Here is a 27,647-nt window from a genome sequence, read left to right as displayed (position 1 = left end):
TAATCTTTTGTCAGGTTATTTAATCCGGAATAATACATATGCGTTTGATATGGGACAGAGTTATCGAAGACTGTTGCAATGTTATCCTTCAAAAGGTTCAACGTCTGTGCAATCCTAATAGAGATTTGTAGAATGTCAATGAACGGAGAAGTGAAGTGTTGATCGATGAAGCACAAGAGAATGAGAGAAAACAAGGAGAAGTCAAGAAACAGAGAATATGAGAACTTTGTGTTTTAATATGTTCAATGTAAATTTTTGTTTGTTAATGATTAATATTTAATATAAAGTTTGATCTCTGTTTAGATGGAGTTTGGTTTAAAAAGATATAAAAATAATTTGTATTTTTTTTATGAGGTTGGATTCATATCTTAATGGATAATAATTATCATTAGATATTATTATTAAGTTATAAGGTGTTTAATTTGATTTAAAAAAAACAGTTTCTCAAACCCTTTTGAAATTAAAATTTGGTATGGAATTTTTTAAATGTATGAAAATTATTTATGACTATGTAAATTTTATTGCCTTACAACTAAATAAATGTGGGAATAATGAAGAGATCTGATTATGGAACTTAATTTTTATATCAAGAAGTTTGTGAGAAATTCATTAAAAGGTATATTTAGATTGTACTAAGTGGAATAGCTAAGGCTGTTCAAATAAATGCTAACTCGGATACAAGACCTGAGTCTGTGTTAGTGATTGTATTATGTTGATTTTTGTCCCACATCGAAATAGAAAATTATAAGTGAAATTGAAAAGAAACTATAAAATGAAGCACACATGGTCCACTACAACTACTTACCTGGACAGGATCAATGGGTGATCAAGAAGGCCCATGGTCTAGATCTACAGTCATCATTGCACTTTGATGATGTGTATTTCTAAGGTCAGCCTTATGGGTTGAGCCTGTGTCATAATTTGTGCCAGTGGGGCCTGCGTTCGCGCGGCCCCTTTCAATTTTAGTTCAAATCTCTCAATCTATTGATGCACATCTTCTTCCTCTATTATCTTAGTATGATATGAATATCTCTTTGTTGCCTTGGAAGTGAAATCTGCTTCTATTGATTAAGTTATCCGCCTGCATGTATTGTTGCATATTCATAGAGTTGTACTATTTCGGTTGATTGAGTTATCGCTATCAGGATCCTGACCTAACTTTGTCATTCCAATCAGGTTTCCTGTCATCTCAGTTAAATCGAAACAGTCCTCCTAGACTCCAGTGTGCTCTGCCCATAGCGACATTATGTAATCATATATCTGAACATTGATTCACAACAAAATTTAGGGTTAGTTTGATTGAACGTAATGCAGGCTATAGAGAGAATTGTTTTTCAGAAACATGATTGATTCGGCTTATTCATCACATTGATTCTTAGATGTGTGAAGTTTTACCTGGCCAAACGGTTTAGATCCTTTCCTCGCCCAAGTGAATTGAGGTTGATATGCACCCATTGCAATTTCAGTATCTCTCGACCCTTCTAATGAACACTGGTTCTATTGTTTCGGTTGAATCTGCATAATACATTACTTTTAATTGCTTAAACCCATACTTCTGATGGAGTTCATATCAGAGAATCAACTAGGGTTGGTAATAACTTGCGTTGAACAACTTTTGTAAAGTTCTTTTCCTAATAAATTTGGACATTCACAAAATGATGAATTAATGAAATAATTTCTTATTTCTAAAAACTTAGACATGCAATTATAAACAAGCTAACCCAAATTACAAACAACAACAAATCACTTTGGTTGAACGACTATGAATATGGGTATCGCGCGACAAATTGAATATCTTAAGCGACGATTTGTATTGAACCAACATGAAAAATATAACTTATTTAAAGCTACAACATAAATCACATTAAGTATTCAACCATCAACCAACTTTTAATTCAAGAATTCGGTTTTGGAAAATTAGTTTTAGCTTAAATTGTGACTCCATTTTTTTACTATATGGATTTAAGTGCAACTTTGAATAATAAGAATAAAGTGGAACACATACTTCCTATTAGATCACTCTTAATATGTTCTCACCCTTGAGAATATGTGCACAAATGTGAAGAGTTTGGGGTTGACAATTAAAGAGGGAGTCACGTTAAGTATATACATATAATATTTGAGTTTATATATTATGTTTTTCAGATAGGATTTCCAGCCTGGTATATTCTTTTATCCAACAAATTTACTTATTTCTTTATCGGACACAAATGTATTTCGTTTATTTATACCCATTTCAATAGTAACTCTCATATTTGTTAAAGTTATTAATAATAATCTATTTTTTAATAACTTTTATTTTATTTAAATAACATTAATGAATAAAATATAAGGTTAGATGTGTCATCAACAATATTAAAGCCTTGGAATCTCATTTTTCTTTAATGAGGAAAAACAAACACACCCCAGAAGTTACATGAATAAAATTCATAAAGCTTCCAAACTAGGTTTATTGTTGAATGATCACAATTGATGATGACTAGGTTTCAATGAACTTGGTTTCATTTGATATTGCAATGCGGATAGTTTCAAGTTGAACTAAAAACCCTTACTATACAATAGTACTGTATAATTCCTCATCATTCAAGTAGCTAATATGATTTTGTTCAATAAGTATTTGAAGAAAATTTTCTAACTCTGAATTCATTCATCATCAAGTCATCCACTATTGCAATTCATTCCACCACCTTATCATCACCTTAAGCAATCTTTCCCAATCCTCTAATTTCTTATTGTCGAAACCAAACCCATCTTTGCTTACAACAATACAAGTTTTGACATTTGTATATCCTCCCTAGGTGACAAATGATTTTTCCAAAGACGAGGAGATCAACCTTGAAGAGTTCGTGCAAAAATCGTTCATGGAGGAACCAAAGCGATGAGTGTAATCACACCGATGTGTGGAACATTGATAATGGAGCAAGCAACCATATGACAGACCATTGAGAGAAACTTAATGAACTTGACAAGAAAATTACCGGAAATGTGAAGTTCGAAGACGTAGGCAAAGCACGCATGTTTCTTGATCCAGCATGTAGGAAAACCTGTGTGAGTAAAGATGTCGTGTTCGAGTAAGAGAAGAAGTGGGAGTGGTGTAATGACAACAATAAACTCGTGGAGTTTGGAATCCTACGAGATGTCTATGCGAAAACACCACTAGTAGAGATAGATTGTGATGAATTGTTGTTGCTCACCACCGGCGAGCCAACAACATATATATCACGAGGCGATAGTAAAAAAGTAATGGTATGAGGCCATGAAGAAAGAGTTCAAGTCCATTAGGAAGAACAAAACATGAGAGTTCATCGACTTACCACCCGGTCACAAAACCATTGAGTTAAATTGTGTTTTCAAGTTAAAAAGAGACAGCGAAAGCAACATCCTCAAGAAAAAAGCAAGATTGATAGCGAAAGACTATCTGCAGAAGCAAGGTGTTGATTTTGAGGAGACCTTTGCACTGATGACGAAACTTGACACAGTCAGACTAATTCTTGCCATCGCAGCTTACCGTTGATGGGAGATTGACCACTTGTATATCAAATCATCATCTCTCAATGGTGACATTGAAGAAAAGTCTATGTCTCTCAACCTGAAGGCTTTATCATCAAGAATAAAGAGCACAATGTGTACAAGTTATACAAGACTCTCTACGGACTACGTCAAGCACCAAGTGCGGGGAACACTTATCTCAACAAGAGAATGAGGAGTCTCGGTTTCGTAAAATATTCTCAAAAGCAGGTTGTGTACACGAGAAACCATGAAGAATAAGTACTCATTGTTGGCGTATACATCGACGACTTGATCGTGACAGGATTAAGCGTCAAGGGTGTTGAGGAGTTAAAGATGAGTGATCTCAGGTTACTTTCGTACTATCTTGTTATCGAGGTGGACCAGAAAAAGATAGCATCAAGGTGAAGCAGACAACTTATGCGAAGAAGGTGTTGAAACAGTTTGCAATGGAGAATTGCAACTCGAGCAAATATCCGATAGAAATAAAGTTGCAGCTCGGAAAGGATGTGGAAGAAAGTTTAGTGGATCTGAAAGAGTATAGGCATATCATCGGGTGTCTCATGTACTTGACGCACACTCGACCTGATATCTCTTAGTGAGTCGATACATTGAGCAACCTACCACTCTACACCAACAAACAGTAAAATACATTATTCATTATGTGAAGAGAATAATGTGCTATGAGATTTAGTTAAGAAAAAGACGAGAAGTTGAAGAACTCATTGGTTTTACTAACAACGACCTAACTAGTGACACAGACGATAGAAAAAGCATCGGAGGGATAGTGTTTTATCTTAACGGGAATTTGATCACTTAACATTCTCAGAAACAACGAATTGTTACTTTATCTTCATATGAGGCGGAGTTTATGACAACTACTACAGCGTCGTGTCAAGGACTTTGTAACAAATTAACAAAGACTTTATAAACATAATGCTAAACAAACAACATATTTAAAACCTCAATAACCTATTCCAAAGTAACAAACTGACAATGAAGCATAAAACAACTCCATTCCATTGAGTAATGAACGTTCTTACACTCCTTTTGAATTCCTTCATCGTTTATAAGTTTAGTACAAACAAAATTTTTAAAACTTTTCTTATTCCAAATTTATTAACATAAGTTATAAACTTTATATAAAAGTAAATGAAATTATAATGCATTAAAATTATTATTAATTTTTATTTATACAACAGTTATATTAAAATTGAAAAATTGTGTACTAATTAGAATAGTTAACACTTCTAAAATAAATTTCAACTTATTGTATTGTGTTAGTTTTGTCCCACATCGAAAATTAAAGGTATAAGTATGATTGAAAAGCAACTATAAAATTAAGCAAACATGGTCCGTATCAATTACTTACCTGGACAGGATTGATGGGTGATCAATAAGACCCATAGTCTAGATCTGCGGTCATCATTGCACTTTGTTGATGCTTATTTCTAAGGTCAGCCTTATGGTATGAGCCTGTGTCATAATTTGTGTCAGTGGGGGCCTGCGTCCGCGCGGCCCTTTTCAATCTTAGTTTGAATTTCATGTTCATTCTTAGGCTTTATTAATTATTTCCTTGGAAGTCTGCTTCTCTCATCAGGTTAAATTTGCTTCTATTCATAAGTTGTTCTGTCTTATCATATTCATGGATTGTTTTGGGTTTATATCAGTTAGGGTTTTTGTATATGTACCGTTCTAGGTTTTATTTGTTTTGCTTTTAATCATCCTTCAACATGATGTGATGCTCATGACTGTTCATTGCATTTTATGTCTCCATGAGGTTTGACAATTTTGTAGCAGTAAGAATGATTAATTTTTTAGAATATGAATATCCTTTGAAGGAATACCATGCTATTGTTGCAGTATATGAACAAATGAATGCACAAAACTGAGAAAAACTCCAATAAACCCTAGAAATTTATGCGGTATTCTGTACAAAATCAATGAAAATGTAATGGTTTAGGAATGGATCAAAGAGTAAGGTTTTCTTGAATGGGAATGAAAGTACCCAAAATATTCCCACCCCCGTCTGGAAACGTTTCACAACCAGGAATTGACCTAACGGTTTAGTGTGAAGTCTTACCTGGCCAAACGGTTTAAATCCTTTCCTTGCCCAAGTGAACTGAGGTTGATATGCACCCTTTGCAATTTCAGTATCTCTTGACCCTTCTAATGAACGCTGTTTTATGTTGGTGGATCCCAATATCACATACTCTTCGTAGACTATCATTCCTTTCGAGTGAACATAAATCATAAACCAAAATTTAGTATAGAATATGCTCAACATTGAGAAGTTACTTATTGATGGGGAAAAGGGAAGAGTGATTTACTTGAGGACTGTTTTTGGTACGTTTTTTCCTACATTGAAACATCGCCGATTTCGTGTGTTTCTCGATTGCGGAGGCAGAGGAAATTCAAGTAGTCTTGAGGCTCATACTGATTGTCAACCCCTATCTCTTGTAAAGCCTTGTAAATTACATCATACATCATTTGCATTGTTTTATTCTGCATAACATAAGTAACGTGTATTTAGTATAAAACATTAACTAATAACTATAGCTACTGTCAATGGAATTTGGAATTTGAACCTACCAATTCTTTGCGTAGCTCTATTAGTAGAGCCACCTTCTAGATACATTGGAATGACGATATAAGCAGCAAATATTTGCTTTCCTCTGATTTTGTTTGCAATCTTTACATTTCCATCGGTATGACCCAAGTCTTTGTGATTTTTCCAGTTATATTAATTCTCGATGTAGATAAAATGTTGTGCTGATCGAATTGCCTACACGGATCCTGAACTGCCTTCAAGAAACATCAATAAAAGCAGGAACTTGGAAACATTTTTCTATATAGATCAGGAGGATTTGGCCAGACAAATTGCAAATTCTTTTTTTTTTAGTTGTATCATGATCTGGGCTGGACTAAGTTTGAATCCATTTCAAATGAGAATCTTGTACATATCCATGCTAGATGAGAAAATGAGATTGAATTGGCATTTTCAATAAGACAGTCTATTTCAGCCATTTTATTATATAATATTTATCACCTTCATTGTAGCGTGACAAGGAAGATGACTCATAATATATTGTAGTTTGTTAATATCCTGGAATATACTGAATTTTGAGCTCTGAGTTGTTGTTTTTGTGTTCGTTATTGAATGTGATGGATGATCCAATTCTTATATTGATGGATTAAATGTTAATTTGATGTATTTTTAGTTTGGTTCTATTATGTATAATTTATGAAAAACATGTCATACTCTGAATTATATTGTCTTTATGATTGAGTTTTCACCGTATTGTTTTGAGATATTTGCACAAATTTGTATAATGAAATTTGTTTTATCTTTTAGTACCTCCAAATGAAAGAACTACATATGAATCAGAATGTTATGGAACAAATATCTCAATCATATGTGTACACTTCTTATTTTAAACTTTTCAATTTTAGTGGAGTCTTTTTTCAATTAGTTTCTTTTGTACTCTCAGGTCTAACACTTTCATCTTCAATTGATTTATTCAAATTATCTGAAACTAATAGATCACTAATCGTCAGTATTCAAATTATTCAAATTATCTGAAACTAATAGATCACTAATCGTCAGTTTCCATTGCCTGTAGATTATACCATTCAACTCACCATATCAGTCACGATGGTTTGTACATTCATCATCGTGACGCTCCTGCCAGAACCTAATTCATCAATCATCAAGTCATCCACCGTTGCAATTCCTTCCACCGCCTTATCATCACCTTAACCGATATTCCCAACTCCTCTAAGTTTTATTGTTGAAACCAAACTCATTTTTGCTTATAACAATACAAGTATTGACATTTGTATATCCTCCCTATCAAACACACACTAAACTCTTAAAAAAAGTTTATTCACAAAATAACACGCACACATTTCCTTTATCTGATTCTTTATCCTTTTTATGTCTAGAAATGTTAGCTTCAAAAGTAATTTCTCTTCTTGGTTTATCATTTTAGACCAAATTATTGTCTCAATTGTAGTCATCTTGATTTGTAGCACTTGACTGACCAACAAATTAACAAATACTTTATAAACATAATGCTAGCCAAAAAACATCTCTATAACGTGTCAGTAACCTATTCCAAAGTAACAAACTATCAATGAAGCATAAAACAACTCCATTCCATTGAGTAATACACTTTCTTAAATCTCCTCATGATACAACTTCTCCTTTAAAGGTAAAAAAATACTCTGAAAAAACACCACCCGGATGGAAGTCATCTTCACTACTAGTGAGAAAATCTCATCATAATTGATTTAATGCCTCTGGCCAAAATCTTTGGCAACCAACCTAGCCTTGTATCTTGAATTGCTATCATCACCTTCTTGCTTGTTCTTGTACACCCATTTATTTTGTAATACTTTTCTGTTATTTGGTCTTTCAACCAGTTCATATGTGCCATTTTTCAACAATGACTTCATCTCTTCAATAATGACAGCTAGCCATTCTTCCTTATGAGTAACCTCAAGAGCCTCCTTATAGCATATAGACTCCCCACAATCATTTATAAGGACATACTCTGTAGCAGGGTCTCCTTAGTAGACCTCCTAAATACCTCTGTTTGTTGATTTTGTTGATTTCCATCTTCTTGTTGATCTTTAAAATCAGCCTCAATATTATCACAAAGATCAGTCTCTGTATCATTTTCATGGCCTACATCTTGACCCTGAGGAACATCATCATAACTATCTGAGTTGAATATACATGTGGCCTTGTCTCCTCAACATCATGAGACAACTTAAGACTAAAGGATCACGTATGTATACATGAAGCTTTTCACCATCTTCAAAATTCTCAATAGTCTGTTCGTCAAGGAATACCACATCTCAGCTTATCAAAACCTTCTTGTCAATTGGGTCATAACACTTGTATCCCCACTTTTCATCACCATAACCCAAAAATATGCATTGACTAGTTTTTGCATCTAGCTTAGACCTATCATCTTTTGGACCATGCACCAAATCTCTACAACTAAAACACGTAAATAGTCATAATTAACATCTTTACTTGATGAGACGTTTTCTGCACACTAATTATTCAATGACTTGGAGGGAGAACGGTTGATCACATACACTGTAGTACTCATGGCTTCAGCCTAGAAATGCTTAGCCAACTTGGTATGGGAGAGCATACTCCTCCGTTCTAACATTGTTCTATTCATCCTCTCAACCACTCCATTTTGTTGTGGAGTATTGGGTACAATCTGTTCATGTTGAATACCCTGCTCTTTATAATAATCATTAAATGAATCTATTTACTCTCCCCGATTATCTAACCGAACCCTCATCAATTTCCTCCCCGTCTCTTTTTTAACCAGCTTGTGAAAGACTCAAACCTTGCTACAACCTTATCCTTAGAATTTATAGCATATGCCCAAACCTCCTAAATGCATTGTCTATGAAGGTTACAAAATAAGAAGCACCACCTATGGATTTAATCTTCATAGGACCACAAACACTGTATGAACTAGTTTAATGACATTCTTTTTCAGCTCCACTTTGGACTTACTGAAGGAGACTCTGTTCTACTTACCTTTCAAGCAATGCTCACAATTTTCAAGATGAGCTTCCTTGAGATTCGACAACTCATTCTTTTTGATCAAAACATTCATCCCCTTCTCACTAATATGACCTAGTCTCTTGTGCCACAACTCAGATGATTACTCAATCACGACAAAATATGGTGCATCATAGAAAATTTTCAAAATTTTCTTGTATAAGGAACAACATTTATTACCTCGTGCAACAACCAATAAACCATTGCTTAACTTCAATGCTCCACCACTGAAAACATTATGGTAGCCTCCATCATCGAGCTTACCTGCTGAAATTAAATTCATTCTCAAATCAAGAACATGTCTTATATCTCTCAATATCAAGAAACAACCCATTTTGTCTCGATTCTAACATCACCAAGACAAACTATCTTGGACTCACTACTGTTACCCATGTGAACCTCACTATAATCACCAACTTTGTAGGATTGGAAGTAACCTTTTGTGGACTAAATTGGAATGAGGCACATATGTCAACAATCCATGCTGTTTCATTTGAAGATGTGCTAAGACAAGAGTCTTGACAGTTAGAAGCATATGTCAGTTCACCATCTGAAGCATAAGTAGATGTATCTGCACTCTATTCTTTCTTTTCTCTAGGCTTCACCGTACCCTTTACTTTATTATTTTTAAATTTCCAGCACTTGTTTTTCCAATGACCCATTTTGCCACAGTAATGTCAAACACCATCATTCTTTAGAGCTCTTGACTTGTCCCTACTCGAACCACTTCTATTATCCTTTGATCTTCATCTACCAGTCACCAACATATCAGACTTAGAAGGTTTATCCCCTTTTCGATTCTCCTCATTAAGTAAGGAACTGATGACAAATGTCATGTTGACTTTACCATTTGGTGCTGAGTTGCTGAGAGTAATAATAAGTGTCTTCCAACTTGTAGACAAAGATTTAAGGACTAAAATTTCTTGCTTACAATAATACAAGTTTTGAAATTTGTATATCCTCCTTATCAAACACACACTAAACTATTAAAAAAAGTTTATTCACAAAATAAAACGCAAACATTTCCTTTATCTTATTCTTTATCCTTTTTATGTCTAGACATGTTAGCTTCAAAAGTAATTTCTCTTCTTGGTTTATTATTTTAGACCAAATTAATGTCTCAGTTGCAGTCATCTTGGTTTGTAGCACTTGATTGACCAACAAATTAACAAATACTTTATAAACATAATGCTAGCTAAACAACATCTTTATAACGTCAGTAACCTATTCCAAAATAACAAACTGACAACGAAGCATAAAACAACTCCATTCCATTGAGTAATACACTTTCTTAAATTTCCTCTTGAATTCCTATCGTTTCTAAGTTTAGTACAATTATTTTGTTAAACTTCTCTTCTTCCAATTTTTGTTAACACAAGTTATAAACTTTATATAAAAGTAAATGAAATTATAGTACATTAATATTATTATTAATTTTTATTTGTACAATAGTTATATTAAGATTGTGTACTAAGTGGAAAATGTTAAGATTTCTCAAATAAATGTCAACTTAGATACAAGACGTCATTCTATATTAGGGATTGCATTGTGTTGCTTTTGTGCCACATCGAAATTAAAAAGTATGAGTCAACTTGAAAAGCAACTATAAAATGAAGCATACATGGTCCATAAAAATTACTTACCTGGACAGGATCGATGGGTGATCAATAAGACCCATGGTCTATGGTCATCATTGCACTTTGATGATGCGTATTTCTAAGGTCAGCCTTAGGGTTTTAGCCTGTGTCATAATTTGTGTCAGTGGGGGGCCTGTGTCCGCACGGCCCCTTTCAATTTTAGTTTGAACTTTTTATTATTTTTTAACATCTCCTCATCTGTGGATGCTCATATCTCTCTATTATCTTTGTATGAAGAACATCTCTATTATATGAAATTCTTTCCTTGCAAGTGTGCTTCTCTCAACAGGTTAAATATGCGTTCTATTGTTTCGGTTGAATCTGCATACTACATTACTCCATACTTCTGATGGAGTTCATATCAGATAATTGTCTAGGGTTTGCATATATGTACCGATTTAGGTTTTAATTGCGTATATATCAACAAGGTTTTATTTCTTCGTATCTTATCAATTTGTTTTTCTTTCAATCATCCTTCAACAGGAACCTCATGATTGTTCATTGCATTTTGTAGTCTCCATGAGGTTTGAAGATTTTGTAGTAGTAATAATTAATATGAATATCCTTTGATTAAATACCATGCTATTGTTATAGTGTATGAACAAATGAATACACAAAACTAAGCCAATTCCCTCCATAAATCTTAGAAGTTTATACCACGTACTCTGTACAAAAGCTATAAAAATGAAATGGTTTAGTGTTGGATCAAAGAGTAATATTTTTTTTGAATGGGAATGAAAAAAGTACCCAAAATATTCCTACCCACATCTGGAAACCTTTCACACCCAAGAATTGACCTAACTTTGCCACCCGATCAACATGAACTAGAAACTTAAGCAGGTGTTCTGTCATCTCAGTGAAATCCTCACCAGCTTATAGTCTCCAGTTATGTTCACCCATTTCTCTCACCCGTCTAACAAACTCGATGTTCTCGGACTACACAAAATAGTCCTTCACGACTACATTGTGCTCTTCCCATAGCGACATTTTGTAACCATAAATCTAAATAAACAAATTTAGGGTTAGTTTCATTCAACGTATTGCAGGCCATAGAGACAATTGTTTTTTAGAAACCTGTTTGATTTGGCTTATTCATTGTTGGGTTTTGCAACAGAAAAATTATGAATATTCTTTGAAATTAAACTTGTAATAAATCAGTTTCTAAATCGTCTATGAGGAACAACAGATCTACCAAGAAGTGAAATAGCATAAAATAAATGACAACACAATACACGTGGTTCGGTGAAAACCGACCTACATCCAAGGGAGGGATAAGTTTCAATAAATCAAAAAAACTGTCAATAGTAGAAAACTTACATGCCCTGCTCTCAAATGAAAGAAGTGATTACACTATAAATGATTGGAATACTCCACAATCAAAAGCTCCTCCAATTTTTCTCTTTGGATCAACCAAAAAAAGAAAAAAACTAGAAAACCCTAAAACTTTACACTCTCTCTCAACCTTATTGTGTTATGAGAAAAATACAAAAAAAAAGAATTTATACTCTAACCCGTTTTCATAATAGAAAACCATTACCCGTTTACCCAAAATTTAAAAACTCGCCCGCAATGAGAATGAATACCTCAACAATTCTCCCCTTCTGAGCCATGGGAGAATGTTGTTATAAACATTCATACTCGTGACGCTCCTGCCAGAACCATTCAGTTTTTGCACAACATATCTCATGCTTGCCTTTTGACAAACTCTTTGTCATCATATCTGACCCGTTCTCATCTATATGCACTTTCTCCAAGTATAACTCATTTTTCTCGAGCACTTCACGGATCCAATGGTACTTTTTTTGGATGTGTTTTGAACGTGAATGGAAACTTGGATTCTTGCTTACATGTATATATCTTTGAGAGTCACTAAACACCACAAACTTGTATTATGCAATGCCAATTTTTTTAACAATTCTTTCAACAATTCTTTCATCCATCTCATTTACTTACAACATTCAGTAATGACAATATATCCAACTTTTGTAGTAGACAAATCAACACATTTCTGTTGACGAGACTTCCATGGTACAAGTCCTCCTCTAAAGGTAAAGAAATACCCTGAAGTTGATCTCATTGTGTCAATATAACCATTCATATCTGAATCAGAAAACCCTTCAACATGTGGCTTTCCAATACCACAACACAAAACGTATTTGGAAGTCCCTCGAATATATCTCATTAGCCACTTAACTGCTTCCCAGTGTGTCTTAAAGAGATGTGAAAGGAAACGACTAACTACTCCAACTGCATGAGCTATATCTGGTCTTGTACAGACCATTACATACATCAAACTGCCTATTGCTGAAACATATGGACACTACACATTTTTGTCTTTCCTCTTCATCCTTAGAAGACATTGTCTTTTTTATTTTCAAGTGAGTCGCCAATAGACAAGCAACTGACTTTGCCTTGTCCATACAAAGTCGTTTTATATCTTATCAATATATCTCTCTTGAGACAACCATATCCTTTCTTTACCCGATCACTAATGACCTACATTCCAAGAATTTGTCTTGCTTGACTAAAGTCTTTCATCTCAAAAGACTTAGACAAATCTTTTTTAAACTTGACAATCTTGATCTTGTCTCTCCCTACAATCAACATGTCATCAACATATAGGAGAAGTATAATCAACGGTTTAAATCCTTTCCTTGCCCAAGTGAACTAAGGTTGATATGCACCCATTGCAATTTCAGTATCTCTCGACCCTTTTAATGAACGCTGGTTTATGTAGGCGGATCTCAATATCATAAACCAAAATTTAGAATAGAATATGCTCAACATTGAGAAGTTACTTATTGATGGGGAAAAGGGAAGAGTGATTTACTTAAGGACTGTTTTTGGTACGTTTTTTCCTACATTTGAAACATCGCTGTGTGTTTCTCGATTGCGGAGGCAGAGGAAATTCAAGTAGTCTTGAGGCTCATACTGATTGTCAACCCCTACCTCTTGTAAAGCCTTGTAAATTACATCATACATCTTTTGCATTGTTTTATTCTGCATAACATAATTGGATAAAACATCAACTTATAATTATAGCTACTGTCAATGGAATTTGGAATTTGAACCTACCAATTCTTTGCGTAGCTCTATTAGTAGAGCCACCTTCTGGATACATTGGAATGACGATATAAGTAGCAAATATTTGCTTTCCTCTGATTTTGTTTGCAATCTTTACATTTCCATCGGTATGACCCAAGTCTTTGTGATTTTCCCAGTTATATGACGATACATGGAAATATTAATTCTCAATGTAGATAAAATGTTGTGCAGATCGAATTGCCTACACGGATCCAGAATTGCCTTCAAGAAACATCAATAAAAGCAGGAACTTGGAAACATTTTTCTATATGGATCAGGAGGATTTGGCCAGAGTATATACAGATCCATATATGTCTGGTTTTAATATTCCCAGTTAAATGTTCATTTGTTGTATTTTTAGTGTTGTTCTATTATGTATAATTTATGAAAAACATGTCATAACCTGAACTATATTGTCTTTATGATCGAGTTTTCACCGTATTGTTTTGAGATGTTTGCACAAATTTGTATAATGAAATTTGTTTTATCTTTTAAAAATAGAGAGAGAGGAAATGCATAAATACTAATTAGTTCAGTACCTCTAAATGAAAGAACTACACATGAATCAGAATGTTATGGAACAAATATCTCAATCATATGTGTACACTTCTTATTTTAAACTTTTCAATTTTAGTTGAGTATTCAAAAATATCAACTCTCCCGATCTCCTTTTCTTTCAAATAAAAGATTATTTAAAATCGTTAGTATTGTAAAATTAATAATTTATTTAAAATTGTACAAATTTAATTTAAAATAATATTAGCTATATATTTAGCATGTTTAGAAACATTTATGAGTCTGAATTTACTAAGAAATCGAGAAATAATTTTGATGGGTTTTATTTTTCACAATTTTGTTCTGAAAAAAATTATACATTATAAGTTAAAATCAAGCTAATATAAATTATTAATAATAAATCATTTTGACTAAGTGGTTAAGTAATTCCTAAACTCTAAACCTTAAACTTTAAATAGACTATGTTCCCGATGAGACAAGAGGTTAAAAATCTTAGACAATGTTTTGTGTTTTCATTTTATTCCAAAACATATAACATATTTGAAACCATAACATAAATCACGTAAAACATTCAAATGACTATCAACCAAATTTAGATTCAAGCATTCAATTTTTTTTTATGGTGACTTCTACCTTTGTCGTTTATCAATTCGTGACATTTAAACAATGAAGCTAAATTCGTGATAGTTGAACAATGAAGCTAGAAGAGATGTTGTCACCGTACAAGCGGTTCTTTAGATGGCGATCAAAATTCTATTGTCGTGTCGGATTTTACTGTGATGCTCAATTGTGCGTTGTTTTTGTCGGAGCAATTTTTCGATTATTTTGAGTTATTTTTATGCTGCTCGTGTTATTGTGAACAAATGAATGCTCAAAAAGCTTAACCACTTTGTCGGAACACTTTTTCGATTATTTTGTGAGTTGATTTTGCTTTGGTGGGGACTTATATCAAGTTTTGTAATAACTTCTGTTAACAACTTTTGTAAAGTTGTTTTCCTAATAAATTTGGACATTCACAAAATTATGGATTAGTGAAATAATTTCTTATTTCTAAAAAATTACAGATGCAATTAAAAACAAGCTAGCCTAAATTACAACTAACAACAAATCACTTTGGTCGAACGACTATGAACATGAGGTTTCACGGACGAATTGAGTATAGAACTAAAAAGAAAAACATAATTTATTTAGAGCCACAACATAAATCACATTAAGTATTCAATCAACTTTTAATTCAAGAATTCAGTTTTGGAAAATTAGTTTTAGCTTAATTTTTTTAATGGTCCATTCAAAATGATATAAATGATAATCGTTTAAGCTTAACAACAAAAACAATAAAAAATTAAAAAAAGCATAATACAAAATAGTTCACCAATGATAAAAAAAAAAATTTAATGAGCACGAAAATCTTTCAAAAGATTAATCAGTTCTCCAACTATCTCAACTGATTTACCCAATTAAACTTCCCTGATTGTTATAATAATAGAATTATAAATTAAACGTATCGATCAATAACGATTACTGAACGTTCTACGGTTTATTTCAAGTCAAATGGTCCACCAGAAGATAAGAGGGATAGGAGCCCAACGACTCAGACCAACTGAACTCACCGTCTCTATCCATGCACACTTCACAATAACTTAGGAGGATTTCCGAAAATTTTAGCTTAAATTGTGACTCCATTTTTTACTATATGGATTTAAGTGCAACTTTGAATAATAAGAATAAAGTGGAACACACTGCTTCCTATTAGATCACCCTTAATATGTTCCAACCGTGGGGAATATGTGCAAAAAGAAGTGTAAGAGGAATAGTTTCAAGTTCACGATTAAATAAAAGAGTCAAGCGTGAAAGTATATATATAATGAGTCTTATTTGAGTTTATATATTATGTTTGTCAGTTAGGAATTTCCAACATTGTAAATTATTTTATATTAAAAATTTACTTATTTTCATTCACGGACATTTAGTTTATCTATACCCATTTAAATAGTATCTCTCATCATATTTGTCAAAGTTATTAATAATAATCTATTTTTTAATAACTTTTATTTTATTTTATTTTATTTAAATAACATTATTAAAGCCTTGCAATCTCATTCTTCTTTAATGAGGAAAATCACACACCCTTATTACATAAATGAACATCATTAATAATTTGGTTAAAATTCAGAAACCTTCCAAACTAGGTTATTATTGTTGAATGATCTCAATTGATGACTAAATTTCAATGAACGTTGTTTCAAGTTGAACTAAAACCCCTTGCTATACAATTGTACTGTATAATGCCTCATCATTCAAGTAGCTAATATGATTTTGTTCCATAAGTATTTCAAGAAAATCTTCTAACTCGATCCTAATTCATCCATCATCAAGTCATCCACCATTGCAATTCCTTCCACCGCCTTATCATCACCTTAACCGATCTTCCCCAATCCTCTAAGTTCTTATTGTTGAAATCAAACCCATCTTTGCTTATAACAATACAAGTTTTGACATTTGTATATCCTCCATATAAAACACACACTAAACTCTTAAAAAAGTTTATTCACAAAATAACACGCACACATCTCCTTTATCTTATTCTTTATCATTTTTATGTCTGGATATGTTAGCTTCAAAAGTAATTTATCTTCTTGGTTTATCATTAGACAAAATTAATGTCTTAAATGTAGTCATCTTAGTCGGTGTTTGATAACTTAACTTATCACTTAATTTAATATATTAAGAACTTATTTAAAATAAGTCTGTTTGATAACATATTTTTATAACCACTTATTTTTATAGACTTCAGTGGAAACAGGTTAAAAATAATAAGCTAAAATAGGAAGCTTATTTTAAAAGTCAAAAAATTACTAAACACGGAACTTTAAAAATAAAAATGCAAAAGACCTCTTTACCCTTTAATTTTAATAAAATTACCTACTATATAAATTGAATTATTAGGTTTATCATTTCATTATGTTCATCTCTTTCTTCCCTCTTCTCTATCTTCTCTCTCGACACGGCGGCGCACAACAGAAGAGTTTTTCATTGTAATTCGTCAAAGGCAGGGAGAAGCAAGAACAAGATCAGAAAGCGGCGGAGGAATAAGATCAGAAAGCGGCGGAGGGAGATCTGGGCTTGATTGAGCTTAGGAAAGCGTCGGAGGGAGAAAGGTTTATATTAGGGATAAATATTATCGATCTCCCGATCTATCATATTTATCTTCGCTCAATCAAGTAAGTTTTACTTTTTCTAATTTTCTAGATGTTATTTATTAGTTTGATCTTGATATGAATGTCTATAATATGAAATTATATGTTTTTTCTGTTTCAAATCCTGTCTTATTTGATTATATAATTTTTCTGTTAGATTCATTTGTTAACTGTTATATTGTTGGTATAAATTAAGAAAAGAGTAAGAACTGAAGGAGATAGAATTAGGGATTTTTTTTTATGCCTGCAAGGTGTTTGATATAATGCATGAAGATTCTTTTTTTTTGTGCCTGCAAGGTATTTGATACAATGCATCTGAATTTGATACAATGCATCTGAAGAGACTGAACTTACTTTATTTGGTTCTCTTCCTACTTTATTTGTAGACAGTTATATTGTTGTTGGTATATATTTATTTATGACATTGTTTATAAAATTGCTTAATAATCTGGAAAAGAGTCTATGGAATGGAGTTCATAGGCACAAGCTGATGAGATTTTATGTTTATTTCGTGTGAGATTGAACTTGTTTATTATAAAATTGAATGCTAAAACCTAGCAATATTTGGTCTTTATGAGAATAAATGGTGACAGACAGACTTGGTTGATGATTTTCATTAAAACTCATTCAGCTTTCTAGGGTTAGATATGAATTAGGTAATCTTTGAAAACTGAATCATGCTCACATTTCTTAGATCAGATTGTAGTTTTCTTCACTTTGTCATCTGTTTAATATATTATGATATTGTTTATAAAATTGCTTAATAATCTGGAAAAGAGTATGGAATGGAGTTCATAGGCACAAACTGATGAGATTTTGTGTTTATTTCGTGTGAGATTGAACTTGTTTATTATAAAATTGAATGCTAAAACCTAGCAATATTTGGTCTTTATGAGAATAAATGGTGACAGACAGACTTGGTTGATGATTTTCATTAAAACTCATTCAGCTTTCTAGGGTTAGATATGAATTAGGTAATCTTTGAAAACTGAATCATGCTCACATTTCTTAGATCAGATTGTAGTTTTCTTCACTTTGTCATCTGTTTAATATATTATGATATTGTTTATAAAATTGCTAAACAAGAAGCAGGAAAGAGTAGATGAAATCAATTATTTCCCAGTTGTTTAATACTGATTTAGATTCTTATTTGCTTATTTATTTATTTCATTAATATAATCATAAATATATCTTATATTGTACATATTTGTTGATAGGTTATTACAAATAAAATGGCTGATAATATGCAGAGAGCAAATTGGAAAGATCCTGAACTTTTAAAATTATATTTAGATGTTTGTATTGAAGAAGATAGGAGCGGAAATAAAAATGGAAATGTTTTTAAGAAACGTTCCTGGGATATAATTAGCAATAGTATTAAGGAGAAAAAATGACTTATATTGAGTCAAAAACAGTTAAAAAATCAATGGGATTACTTGAAAAAAAAAGTATGGCATTTGGGAGAAAATAATTAATAAAACTGGAAATGGATATGATCCAATTACAAATACCGTTGGCTGGACTTCTGAAGAGTGGGAAGAATATATTAAGGTGAGTTATGAGATTTTTAATTGCTTATCATATTTAAAAGTGAAAAAAAAATATTGACATATATGAAATGTTGGTTTATTTTATGATAGGTTCATCCTGATGCAAAACAATTCAGATATGTTGGACTACAATATGCAGATGAGATGAAGGAATTATTTGATGGTATTGGAGCTACTGGAAAAGATGCTTGGGGTCCTTCTATGGAGGGACAACCATCATGTCCTCCAAAGAACACCACAATCGTTGATGTTGATTTGGATATAGAGATACCTAGTAGTCCTGTATCTCCCGCTAACATCGAACTTTCAAAACATAAACGACGGAGGACAAAAAAGAAGAAATTATTGATGATCATATATTAGAAGTTCTTAAGAATTTAAAAGAGTCGGATCAACCGAATTTAGAAGAATGCTTGAAAGTTCTTGATGACATGTTTGATGTGAATGATCCCTTATACTCTGTTGCGGGTGCAATTCTTTGTGATAATAAAGCAAATAGAGAATGGTGGATGCTCCTTAGTAAGAAAACATTTGAAGCTAGAAAACAATGGCTTCTTGTGGTAGGAAAGAAGATGGGTTTAATATAAAATTTATATTGGATAAATATGGAGATTTGTTTTTGTTTAATTTTGAATTTGGAAGATCTTTTCTTAGTTTAATTGGATTTATTTTAGTTTAATTGGATTTATTTGTATGTAGGTTTATTTAATTACATTAATTTATATTTTGTTTAGTTCATATTTTTATTTTATTTTATTAGTTTTATTGTATTTACTTTTTTGTTTTACAGGTTTTATTGTGTTGAAAAATCAAGTATTTGATATGTTGCTTAGAAACAAAAGAATAGAAATTGTCATTCTACGGTACCTAATTTCTCTTAGGAGAAAAAGGCGAGCCGGTCGAAGACCGGACGCAGTTTCTTTACTTAATGGAGCTAATTATGTAAAAGAAATTATTGAAGGAAATCCAGCTCATTGTCAAGAAATGCTTAGGATGAAGAAAGAAGCTTTTGTAGAGATTTTCTCTATTTTTAGAGAAAAAGGATGGTTAAAAAATAGTCGTTATATTTCGGTGGAAGAAAAGATGGCAATGTTTTTAATTACTTTAAGTCATAATTTACGAGTAAGGTTTGTCAAACGAAGATTTTGTCATTCAACGCAAACAATTAATTTCTACTTTCATGAAGTGTTAATTGCTATGATACAATTCTCTAAGGAGATTATTGTTCCTACTACGAATAACCAAACAATATCTCAAAGTACAAGGTATCGACGTCTCCGAGAAGTATTTAAGGTAATGTTTAAATATTAATATATATAGATATGTATATTTTAAAGTGTTTATTTCATAATTTATTTTAACATTTATTTAGGGGGCATTAGGTGCATTAGATGGAACTCTAGTGAATGCTGTTGTTCCGAGAAATGAGCAAGTTCGATATAGAGGAAGAGGAAAGGGGAAATGTTATCAAAATGTATTAGCTATTTGTGATTTCGATATGATATTTACATTTATTTGGGCGGGATGGGAAGGAGTGGCACATGATTCTAAGGTGTTAACTGAGACGATGCGTAATCCATTGTCAAACTTTCCCTTTCCAGCACTAGGTAATTATTGTTCTATATTTTAAAATTATTTATTTATATTAATAACTTTATATATGTTTATTTTAAATTGTAGATGAATATTATTTATGTGATGCTGCATATACTCATACTCGAGGATTTATGTCCCCCTATCGAAATGTGCGTTATTGGCTCGCTGATTTTCAACGAGGTGGTCGAGCTCGAACGAACGAAGAATTATTTAATCAAGCACATGCAAAATTAAGAAATGTCATTGAACGTACATTTGGTGTATTGAAAGCTCGATTTCCAATATTGGATAAGATGGCGCCATACAGTTTTCAAACCCAAAGAAATATTGTTATTGCTTGCGCAGCGTTGCATAATTTTATTAGAAAGAGATACAGGACCGACTCATTTTTCGAACAATATGAAGTTGATAATATGACTCAAAATAATCAACAACGATGGACTACAATGATGGAATCTTCGAGACCGGCAGATCAAACTTTTATGATTAATTTACGTGAACAAATTGCAAATCAATTGTCTAATATGTGAGTGAATTTGAAAGAAATATTAATATTTTGTTTTTTATTTAATATTTAATATAAATTACATTTATCTAATTATCTAATTTGAATATATTAAATTTATTAATAAATATAAACAATATATAAGGGTATAATAGTATTAATGTACTTGGTTCAGATATTAATTTTAAATATTATCAAATCAACTTATATATTAAGTACTTAAATTTAAGATGTTCCTATTTGATAATTTAAGTTGTTATTTTTAAATATTTAAGTCATTCAGTACTTAAATTTCAGTCTTCAGTATTCAGATCTTCATTTTTAGTTTTATCAAACACACCCTTAGTTTGTAGCACTTGACTGACCAACAAATTAACAAATACTTTATAATGCTAGCCAAAAAAAATATCTTTATAACGTCAGTAACCTATTCCAAAGTAACAAACTGGCAATAAAGCATAAAACAACTCCATTCCATTGAGTAATACACTTTCTTAAATCTCCTCTTGAATTCCTATCATTTCTAAGTTTAGTACAATTATTTTTTTAAACTTCTATTGTTCTAATTTTTATTAACCCAAGTTAAAACTTTATATAAAAGTAAATGAAATTATAGTACATTAATATTATTATTAATTTTTATTTGTACAATAGTTATATTAAGATTGTGTACTAAGTGGAATAGTTAAGATTTCTCAATTAAATGTCAACTTAGATACAAGACATCACTCTATATTAGGGATTGCATTGTGTTGTTTTTGTCCCACATCGAAATTAAAAAGTATGAGTCAACTTGAAAAGCAACTATAAAATGAAGCATACATGGTCCATAAAAATTACTTACCTAGACAGGATCGATAGGTGATCAATAAGACCCATGGTCTAGATCTATGGTCATCGTTTCACTTTGATGATGTCCGCGCGGCCCCTTTCAATTTTAGTTTGAACTTCTTATTATTTTTTAACATCTCCCCATCTGTGGATGCTAATATCTCTCTATTATCTTTGTATGAAGAACATCTCTGTTATCTGAAATTCTTTCTTTGCAAGTCTGCTTCTCTCAATAGGTGAAATCTGCATTCTGTTGTTTCTGTTGAATCTGCATTACTCCATACTTCTGATGGAGTTCATATCAGATAATCGTCTAGGGTTTGTGTATATGTATCGATTTAGGTTTTAATTGCGTATATATAAACAAGGTTTTATTTCTTCGTATCTTATCAATTTGTTTTGCTTTCAATCATCCTTCAATAGGAAGCTCATGATTGTTCATTGCATTTTGTAGTCTCCATGAGGTTTGACAATTTTGTAATAGTATTAATCGTTAATTTATTGAGAATATGAATATTCTTTTATTAATTACCATACTATTGTTACAGTATATGAACAAATGAATGCACAAAACTAAGCCAATTCCCTCCATAAATCTTAGAAGTTTACACCACGTACTCGTACAAAATCTATAAAATGTAATGGTTTAGTGTTGGATCAAGGAGTAACATTTTTTTGAATGAGAATGGAAAAAGTACCCAAAATATTTCCACCCACATCTAGAAACCTTTCACATCCAGGAATTGACCTAACTTTGCCATTCCGATCAACCTGAACTGGAAACCTGAACTTGGATTCTTCCTTACATGTATATCACTTTGTAAGTCACTAAACACCACAAACTTGTCTCATGAAATGCATATTTTTTCATCAATTCTTTCATTAATCTCATTTCTTTACAACATTCAGTAATGGCAATATATTCAGCTTCTCTAGTAAACAAAGCAACACATTTCTATAGACGAGACTGTCATGATACAACTCCTCCTTTAAAGGTAAAAAATACCTTGAAGTTAATCTCATTGTGTCAATATCACCACACATATCTAAATTAGAAAACCCTTCAACATGTGTCTTTCCAGTACCATAACACAAAGCGTATTTGGAGGTCCCTTGAAGATATCTCATTAGCCACTTAATTGCTTCCCAGTGTGTCTTACCAGAATTTGAAGGAAACGACTAACTACTTAAACCGCATGAGCTATATCTGGTCTTGTACAGACCATTGCATACATGAGACTGCCTATTGTTGAAGCATATGGAACACCGCACATTTCTTGTCTTTCCTCTTCAGCCTTGGGAGACATTGTCTTGTTTATTTTCAAGTGTGTAGCCAATAGACAAACAACTAACTTTGCCTTGTCCATACATAATCTTTTTAGAATCTTCTCAATATATCTCACTTGAGACAGTCATAGTTTTTTCTTCACCCGATCACGAATGACCTGCATTCCAAGAATTTGTCTTGCTTTACCCAAATCTTTCATCTCAAAAGACTTAGTCAAATCTTTTTTCAACTTGGTAATCTTGAGCTTGTCTCTCCATACAATTAACATGTCATCAACGTATATGAGAAGTATAAAAAAAAAACTTTTTCACAAAGACACAGTGACCTGTAGACGTCTTCATTTACACATGGATGGTCATGAATGACTCAAACTTAAGATACCACTACATTGGTGCTTTATTCAAACCATACAAACTTTTGACTAGTTTTCACACCTTGATTTCATCACATTTCTTATTGTAACCTCTAGGTTTCTCCATATAAACATCTTCATCCAAATCACCATGGAGAAATGTAGTCTTGACATCAAGCTGTTCAACCTCAAGATCCATACAAGCAGGTAGACCAAACACCACCCGGATGGAACTCATCTTCACTACCGGTGAGAAAATCTCATCATAATCGATTTCATGTCTCTGGCCAAAACCTTTGGCAACCAGACTAGCCTTGTATCTTGGCTTGCTATCATCACCTTCTTGCTTGATCTTGTACACCCATTTATTTTGTAATACTTTTATGTTATTTGATTTTCAACTAGTTCATATGTGCCATTTTTCAACAATGACTTCATCTTTTTATCCATGATAGCTAGCCATTCTTCCTTATGAGTAACCTCAAGAGCCTCCTTATAGCATATAGACTCCCCACAATCATTTAGAAGGACATACTCTGTAGAAGGGTACTTATAACTTGATCTTTTCTCCTTAGTAGCTTAGTAGACCTTCTAAGTACCTCTGTTTGTTGATTCTGTTGATTTTCATCTTCTTGTTGAACCTTAAAATCAGCCTCAATATTATCACAAAGATCAGTTTCTGTATCATTTTCATGGCCTACAACTTGACCCTGAGGAACATCATCATCACTATCTGAGTTGAAGCTACATGTGGCCTTATCTCCTCAACATCATGAGACAACTCAAGACAAGAAAGATCACGTATGTATACATCATGTTTTTTCACCATCTTCAAAATTCTCAATTGTCTGTTCGTCAAGGAATACCACATCTCAGCTTCTCAAAACCTTCTTGTCAACTGGGTCATAACACCTGTATCCCTACTTTTCATCACCATAACCCAAAAATATGCATTGGCTAGTTTTTGCATCTAGATTAGACCTCTCATATTTTTGGAACATGCACAAAAGCTCTACAACCAAAACACGTAAATAGTCATAATTAACATCTTTACTTGATGATACTTTTTATGCACACTTATTATTCAATGACTTGGAGGGAGAACGGTTGATCACATACACTGTAGTGCTCATGACTTCAGCCCAGAAATGCTTAGCCAACTTGGTATGGGAGAGCATACTCCTCATTCGTTCTAACATTGTTCTATTCATCCTCTCAACCACTCCATTTTGTTGTGGAGTATTGGGCACAATCTGTTCATGTCGAATACCCTGCTCTTTATAATAATCATCAAATGAGCTTATGTACTCTCTCCGAATATATGAACACACCCTCATCAATTTTCTTCCTGTCTCTTTTTTAACCATCTTGTGAAACACTCAAATCTTGTTGCAACCTTATCCTTGGAATTTATAGCATATGCCCAAACCTTCCTAAATGCATCGTCTATGAAGGTTACAAAATAAGAAGCACCACTTATGGATTTAATCTTCATAGAACCACAAACACCTGCATGGACTAGTTCAAGGACATTCTTTTTCAGCTCCACTTCCGACTTACTGAAGGAGACTCTATTCTACTTACCTTTCAAGCAATGCTCACAATTTTCAAGATGAGCATCCTTGAGATTCGAAAACTCATTCTTTTTGATCAAAACATTCATCCCCTTCTCACTAATATGACCTAGTCTCTTGTGCCACAACTTAGAGGATGACTTAGTCATGATAAATTATGCTGCATCATAGAAAATTTTGAAATTTGTCTTCTATAAGGAACAACATTTCTTACCTCGTGCAACAACCAATGAACCCTTGCTTAGCTTCCATGCTCCACCACTGAAAAAATTATGGTAGCCTCCATCATCGAGGTTACCTGCTGAAATCAAATTCATTCTCAAATCACGAATATGTCTTATATCTCTCAATATCAAGAAACAACCCATTTTGTCTCAATTCTAACATCACCAAGACAAACTATCTTGGACACACCACTATTACCCATGCGAACCTCACCATAATCACCAACTTTGTAGGATTGGAAGTAACCTTTTTGTGGACTAAATTATAATGAGGCACATGTGTCAACAATCCATGTTGTTTCATTTGAAGATTTGCTAAGACAAGAGTTTTGACAGTTAGAAGCATATGTCAGTTCACCATCTGAAGCATAAGTAGATGTATATTCACTCTATTCTTTCTTTTTTCTCTAGGCTTCACCGTACCCTTTACTTTATCATTTTTAAATTTCTAACACTCGTTTTTCCAATGATCCATTTTGCCACAATAATGTCAAACACCATCATTTTTTGGAGCTCTAAACTTGTTTTTAGACTTGCTCCTACTCGAACAACTTCTATTATCCTTTGATCTTAATCTACCATTCACCTACATATCAGACTTAGAAGGTTTATCCCCCTTTCGATTCTCCTCATTAAGTAAGGAACTGGTGACAAATGCCATGTTGACTTTACCATTTGGTGTTGAGTTGATGAGAGTAATAATAAGAGTCTTCCAACTTGTAGACAAAGATTAAAGGACTAAAATTGCGTGCACCTCATCATCAAATTTTTTATCTTCATACTACTCAGCTGATTCAAAATATTTTGATATTCTTGCAAGTGCTCAACAATTGATTTATTATCAATGTACTTTAGATTCACCAGCTTTCGTACTAGTGCTGCTTTATTGCCTGCTGACCTCCTAGTGTAGAGAGCTTCAAGTTTGCTCCACACACCATATGTCGTAGTCTCGTTCTCAACATGGTGCAAAAAATTTACACCAACCTAGGAACAAATAAAGCTACACACCTTTTTATTTGTCTTTTTCCAGTCAGCTTCTTTTGTACTTTTAGGTCTAACACTCTCATTTTCAATTGTTTCATTCAAATAATCTGAAACTAATAGATCACTAATCATCAGTTTCCATTGTCTATAGTTTGTACCATTCAGACTCACCATGTCAGTCACGATGGTTTGTACATTCATTATCGTGAAAATCCTACTAGAACCTAATACATCCATTATCAAGTCATCCACCATTGCAATTCCTTCCACCGCCTTATCATCACCTTAACCGATCTTCCCCAATCCTCTAAGTTCTTATTGTTGAAATCAAACCCATCCTTGCTTACAACAATACAAGTTTTGACATTTGTATATCCTCCCTATCAAACACACACTAAACTCTTAAAAAAGTTTATTCACAAAATAACACGCACACATCTCCTTTATCTTATTCTTTATCATTTTTATGTCTAGATATGTTAACTTAAAAAGTAATTTATCTTCTTGGTTTATCATTTTAGACAAAATTAATGTCTCAAATGTAGTCATCTTAGTTTGTAGCACTTGATTGACAAACAAATTAACAAATACTTTATAAACAAAATGCTAGCCAAAAAACATCTTTATAACGTTAGTAACCTATTCCAAAGTAACAAACTGGCAATGAAGCATAAAACAACTCAATTCCATTGAGTAATACACTTTCTTAAATCTTCTCTTGAATTCCTATCGTTTCTAAGTTTAGTACAATTATTTTTTTAAACATCTCTTGTTTTAAATTTATTAACACAAGTTATAAACTTTATATAAAAGTAAATGAAATTATAGTACATTAATATTATTATTAATTTTTATTTGTACAATAGTTATATTAAGATTGTGTACTAAGTGGAATAGTTAATATTTCTCAAATAAATGTCAACTTAGATACAAGACGTCATTCTATATTAGGGATTGCATTGTGTTGCTTTTGTCCCACATCGAAATTAAAAAGTATGAGTCAACTAGAAAAGCAACTATAAAATGAAGCAGACTTGGTCCATAAAAATTACTTACCTGGACAGGATCGATGGGTGATCAATAAGACCCATGGTCTAGATCTACGGTCATCATTACACTTTTATGATGCGTATTTCTAAGGTCAGCCTTAGGGTTTGAGCCTGTGTCATAATTTGTGTCAGTGGGGGCCTGCGTCCGCGCGGCCCCTTT

At 32.6% G+C, this 27,647-nt stretch overlaps 1 long non-coding RNA gene and 4 other non-coding genes across 6 annotated transcripts; all 5 read left to right on the top strand.

The window, feature by feature from the left end:
- Window positions 1-797: 797 nt before the first annotated feature.
- Window positions 798-957, top strand: LOC124933245. The gene has a single exon (XR_007098942.1). It is a non-coding gene; the product is annotated as a U1 spliceosomal RNA (small nuclear RNA).
- A 3,914-nt stretch (window positions 958-4,871) lies between these two features.
- LOC124933253 lies at window positions 4,872-5,032 on the top strand. The gene has a single exon (XR_007098950.1). It is a non-coding gene; the product is annotated as a U1 spliceosomal RNA (small nuclear RNA).
- A 5,703-nt stretch (window positions 5,033-10,735) lies between these two features.
- On the top strand, window positions 10,736-10,891 carry LOC124933260. The gene has a single exon (XR_007098957.1). It is a non-coding gene; the product is annotated as a U1 spliceosomal RNA (small nuclear RNA).
- Window positions 10,892-17,325: 6,434 nt separating this feature from the next.
- Window positions 17,326-19,416, top strand: LOC124932107. Of its 2 annotated transcripts, none has more exons than XR_007098731.1 (3): window positions 17,326-17,558; window positions 18,752-19,085; window positions 19,175-19,416. It is a non-coding gene; the product is annotated as an uncharacterized LOC124932107 (long non-coding RNA). The 2 variants fall into 2 exon arrangements; XR_007098732.1 differs by having other exon boundaries at window positions 17,524-17,558; window positions 18,785-19,085.
- Window positions 19,417-27,486: 8,070 nt separating this feature from the next.
- LOC124933259 lies at window positions 27,487-27,647 on the top strand. The gene has a single exon (XR_007098956.1). It is a non-coding gene; the product is annotated as a U1 spliceosomal RNA (small nuclear RNA).

The sequence above is a fragment of the Impatiens glandulifera genome, chromosome 3 (genome assembly GCF_907164915.1).
Source record: "Impatiens glandulifera chromosome 3, dImpGla2.1, whole genome shotgun sequence".
Lineage (NCBI taxonomy): Eukaryota > Viridiplantae > Streptophyta > Magnoliopsida > Ericales > Balsaminaceae > Impatiens > Impatiens glandulifera.
This window is presented reverse-complemented; position numbering and strand designations above follow the sequence as displayed.